The sequence below is a fragment of the Phoenix dactylifera genome, chromosome 3 (assembly GCF_051530095.1).
Source record: "Phoenix dactylifera cultivar Ajwa chromosome 3, Ajwa_hap1_PhDact_Kaust_v1.1, whole genome shotgun sequence".
Lineage (NCBI taxonomy): Eukaryota > Viridiplantae > Streptophyta > Magnoliopsida > Arecales > Arecaceae > Phoenix > Phoenix dactylifera.
This window is the reverse complement of record NC_143192.1, coordinates 15,605,591-15,611,590: the sequence shown is the minus strand read 5'-3', so window position 1 is coordinate 15,611,590 and position 6,000 is coordinate 15,605,591.

Below are 6,000 nucleotides of genomic sequence, written 5' to 3'. Positions count from 1 at the left end.
AGGCGGTGCAGGGCATCCACCTTGAGGTCAACTTGGATCCAAGCAAAAGAGAATCATAGTTTTGAAATTCCTAGGTCTTGTTAGAGCGTAATAGATGTTGCATACTTGTATGGTGGACCATACAAGCATGCAAGGCTACATATCATATTACAATTTCAAAGCAATAATAATTTTTTGATTTTTGAAAATTTATTTAATCAAGATCTAAAATAAATCATTCTTATAATCAATTGTTTTAAAGTGACATAAGTCAAAAGATGCTAACTAATTCAAATCAAATAAAATGTCCTAACTAAATTAGTCTAAACTAGAACTCCAATAATTGCAAATGTTTTCAGAAGATCTAGCGCATTCCCCCAAGTTCCGAGCAATTATGATTCGGGATCTAAAAAATAGAGAAAGAAACAATCATAAGCTACACTAACCTAGTATACAATATTACACCAAAAAGCTAGGGTCTACTTGGATCAATCAACATGCTTGTCCAAATTTCTAGGCCATTCAACCTCTTTCATTCAACCACATTCTCATCCTCTAACATGTTTTTCTCTCTCAACCCCCTTTTATTTTAGTAATCCCCTAACTATATTGTTAGTAGTTTTGAAGGTATCTGTCATGCCCCAAACCTAGAGCGTAATAGATGTTGCATACTTACATGGCAGACCATACAAGCACGCAAGGCTACATATCATATTACAATCTCAAAATAATAATATTTTTTTTAATTTTTAAAAATTTATTTAATCAAGATCTAAAATAAATCATTCTCATAATTAATTGTTCCAAAGTGACATAAGTCAAAATATGCTAACTAATTCAAGTCAAATAAAATCTTCTAACTAAATTAGTCTAAACTAGAACTCCAATAATTGCGAATGTATTTAGAAGATCTAGCGTATTCTCCCAAGTTTCGAGCAATCATGATTCAGGATCTAAAAAATAGAGAAAGAAAGAATAATGACCTACACTAGCCCAGTAGCAATATAACAACAAAAAGTGGGGTCTAATCATGCTAAATAAATAAATAATTAAAGAGCATAATACTAACCGGGGATAAATCAATTTTTGAATAATACAGATATCTCTTTTAAAATTTATCATTATTTTTATAAACTGATACTAGAGACCGAACATCAGGCTATGGCCACGTAACCTAGTGGCATAGCTCAGATACAAAGTGCACAAAGTACCAGATATCACTATTCTAATCACCAATGGCTCTATGTTAAAACTAGTTTTTCAGATACAAGTCTACAGGGCCAACGAATAATTCTTATTAGTGGAGCCAGATCATAGCTGTGCTAAGAATACATACATATGAAACAATTATCATAATTTACCTAATTATATTTTTAAAATTTCATAATATAATACATAACATATTTAAACAGATTTACTATTGTAACAATAATATGCCTGACCTGTTTGACCAAGTATAAAATAGATATCACCCATATTTAATAAACTTATTATCATTTTACTAAAATTTGAGAAATATACTTTAAAGCATTAGATTACTTATCTCTTCTTGTTTCAAAATTTTACTTCAAGTAGCAGGTCAAGTTCACCTATTTTAATATCATTAAGATGCAATTAATTTCATCGTCATCTTAGAAGCCAAGAGAAGTCAAAAATTAAAATACTATTCAAGATATGGTCTCATGCCCCCAAATTAGATCAGTCAAGTGGCAGTGCTCGACTGCTCGGGTCGATCCAAGTAAAGTGAACTCAAGTGATCAAGATGAGCTATGATTTAAGTGACTCAATAAAGGTCAAGGATAACCAAATTCTAGAGGTACCTGACAAGGCTAGGGGTGTTGGTCTAGTATGCTGCCTAAGTATCGAGGTGGTGCAGGACGTCCGCCTTGGAGTCAACTTGAATCCGAGCAAAAGAGAATTATTACTTTGAACTAAGATTCCTAGGTCTTATTAGAGAGAGAGAGAGAGAATCTAAGTTCAGGTTCAATCAAGGGTCTGGATTTGGTTGTCAATAGCACAGGTCAACCTAAATCAATCAACATGCTTGGCCCATGAGCCAAGAGAGAGAAAAGAGGATTTGAGAAACTAATCCATAAGTAAATAAATAAAAAAGAAAAAAATAAGAATTAGAGAAGGAAGAAGAAGATAGAATGGAGAGAAGGATGAGAGGGAAGAGAGGGAAGAGAAGAAAAGGAGGTCTGGCGGTGGGTGCTGGAGATCTGGCGACCAATCACGATGGAGCCAGTGGCGGAGGTGGAGGCAACTATAGCAGCGGCTGGCAAAGGTGGCATGACCAAGTAGTAAGTCTCGATTTGGCCCAAAAATAAGAAAAATGGCCAAACATAAGAAAGAACAGAGAAGGAGGGAAGGGAAGCTCATCGTGCATGGTAGAGATGGTGGACCTTGACCGCAGATAGTTGGGTCTGGTGGGATTTGTGGTGGCGACGCTCAAAACAGAAGAAAATAGGAAAAATAGGGCAATCGGGACACTAGCGAGAGTAGGAAGAGAGTTCGGTGGTGGCACTCTACTGAGGTGGTGCGGTGGCCATCGAAGAAGAAGGAGGAAAAGAGAGAAAACATTCTGGTGAATTGAATAGAGGGGACTCGGGGTACTTATAAAGGATTTTAGGGAGAGACGATAAGATCGAATTGAGCGACCGTTTGCCAATTACAGCGGCCCCCAACGGCTGCCAGCCATTTGCATTAGCCCGATGTATCCCCATCAGCAACGGTTGGGGGTAGCCTCTTCCCGACGGCCCAGGGATCAAGCAAAGCAGGAACACATCCTTCTCTATTTCGATCCCATTTTTTTTTGAAGTTTTCCAATGGAAGTCGATGGGCAATGCCGATTTCAATCAGAAATGAGCTCGATTGGGCCAATTCTCACATCCTCCCCTCCTAAAAAAATTTCATGCTGGAAATTTAACATACCTCAGTTTGCAAAAAGGTCTGAATATTTCTCTTTCATCTCGTCCACTAGTTCCCATGTAGCCTCACATTCACTGTCATTACTCCAATGAATCTTGACATAGGGAATCATGCACCTTAATACTTATTCCTTTCTATCAACAATATGTACCAGCTGCTCATCATATAACAAGTCTTCTCCGAGCTGTAAAGGAGCCAACTCTACCACATAGCCTGCAGTTGAAATATACTTTCTTAACATGAAGAGATGGAATACATCATGAACTTCAGATGGTGAAGGTGGAAGTGCCAATCAGTATGCTCTCCAACTCTTCCTAGAATTTCAAAGGGTCCCATATAACACGTACTGAGTTTTCTATGAATTCCAAATTACATTACCCCTTTAGTAGGAGATACTTTCAAAAATACATGATTGCCGACCTAAAATTCTAATTCTCGCATTTTATTGTCTCCATAACTTTTCTACCTCCTCTAAGCTATCTTGAGGCGTTCTCTGATTTGCTAGATTTTCTCTACTATTGGTTAAATAATCTTAGGACTCATAAGTTTTTTTTCACCTACATCATCCCAACAATTTGCTGGATCCCATCTGAATACTTTCCTGGTAACTATTATTATATGCAAACTCGACCGAGGGCAAGTGACAGTCCCAAGAACCTCTCATATCAATTGCACAAGCTCTCAATATATCTTTCAAAATTTTGAATGGTCCTTCTCTACGAGGCAAAATAGAACGAAGTCCATTGTGATGTGTTCCCACTTCCATTCAAGAAGCAGAAGAGAATGCAACAATCTTGCTAGTCTATGATGTTCTACCTACTGACAAGTCAAACATTGTGCTACCAACTGTGAAATCTCTCTCTTTATGTTATTCCACCAAAATATATTCTTCAAATTCTTGTACATCTTAGTACTCCTAGGATGCACTATGTACCTGGTTCTATAAGATTTTTCAATAATTTTTCTTTTTAACTCAGAAACATTTGGAATACAAATTCTATTATTGAATCTCAATGATCCATCCTAATGCATTCAAAACTCTATTTAATGAGAACCTAATTCAACATAACTTTTAATCTTTTGTAATAGAGCGTCATCTACTTGTGCACTCTTGATCCTTTCTTTTAAAGTAGGTTGGACACTCAAGTTAGCCAAATGTATATCAGGATCATGCAAACATACTTCAATTTCTACTCTCAAATCTTCCAAAATGTCCCTCTAAGAGGTGAGTAAAATAGCTATGCTATCCAAAAATTGTCTGCTTAAAGCATCAGCCACTACATTGGCTTTTTCTGGATGGTAATGAATGGATAAATCATAATCCTTAAGCAATTCTAGCCATCTTCTCTGTCTCATATTGAATTTCTTCTGAGTAAAGAAGTATTTTAAACTTTTATGATCAGTGTACACCTTATTGGACTCAGAATATAAATAATGCCTCCAAATTTTTAATGCAAACTCAATAGTTGCAAGCTCAAGATCGTGAGTGGGGTAATTATTCTTATAAGGATTAGCTATTGAGAGGCATAAGCAATTCCCTTGTCATTTGCATCAAAACATAACCCATTCCTTTCTTTGAAGCATCACTATAGATGATAAAATCTGCACCACTAGAAGGAAGGGTAAGAATAGGAATCGATACCAAATGTTGTTTAAGCTTCCTAGAAACTTCATTCACATTTATCTGACCGCTCAAACTTAACTCCTTTATGAGTTAGTTGAGTCAAAGGTGCAACAATACAGAAGAAACCCTCAACAAACCATCTATAATATCCAACAAAGCCTAAGAAACTGCAAACCTCAGAAACACTGTTCGGCCTGTTCCAATTGACCACTACTTCTACCTTTCTTGGATCTACATAAATCCCCTCTTTAGATATCACATGCCTTAGAAACATCATATTGTCTAGTCAGAATTCACTTTTCTTTAATTTACCATACAATTGCTCATGTCTCAGAGTTTCTAGAACAATCCTCAAATGCTGCTCATGCTCAGCCTGACTTCCAAATTAAACTAGAATATCATCAATAAAGGTAACCACAAATCTGTCTAAAAAGGTTTTAAATACTCTATTCATCAGGTCCATAAAAGCTGCTAGAGCATTTTTCAACCCAAAGGGTATGACCAAAAATTCATAGCGCTCATACCACATATGAAAAACAGTCTTAAGCGCATCCTCCACCTTTATCTTCAATTGATGGTACCCAGAATGGAGATCAATCTTGGAGAACAATTGGGTGCTCTTTAACTGATCAAACATGTCATCAATCCTTGGTAGAGGATACTTGTTCTTCATTGTCACCTTATTTAACTCTCGATAATCAATACATAACTTCATACTACCATCTTTCTTCTTTACAAATAATATTGGAGCTCCCTAGTGGAAAACACCAGGTCTGATGAAGCCCTTATTAAGAAGATCTTGCAACTGTTTCTTTAATTTCTTCATTTCAGCTGGAGCCATTCTATAAAGAGTTTTGGAGATTGGTGTCATACCGGAAGTCAAATCGATTGCAAATTCAACATCTTTATTTGGAGGCAAACTAGGGAGATCTTCTAGAAAGATATTAGGATATTCATCCACCACTGAAAAATCTTCTAGTTTCTGGTATGCTTGTCTGGTATCAACTACTATAGTTATATATGCCATGCACCCCTTCCTAAGTAACTGCTTAATTTCTATAGTAGAGACAACTTAAGGAGAAGTATAAGCACCACAACTCATAAAACTAAATTCAATATATTAGGAATCTAGAAATTTATCCATTTCTTATAGCAATCAATAGTAGCAAAATGTGATGCTAACCAGTCCATACTCAAAATTATGTTAAAATCATAAATGTCTATGACTATCAAATTAGGAGTCAATTCTTTACATACTATCTAAACTGAACAAGACTTGCAGATTCGATTAGCGATCACCCCACCCCTGGCAGGAGTTCTAATATGCATATCAAACTCTAATGGCACACAAGATAAAATTATAATTTTGCACAAATATAGATGACATAAAAGAATGTGTAGCCCCAGAATCAAATAATAGATGAGCATTAATAGGTAAAATCGATAATATACTAGATACCATAGCAATC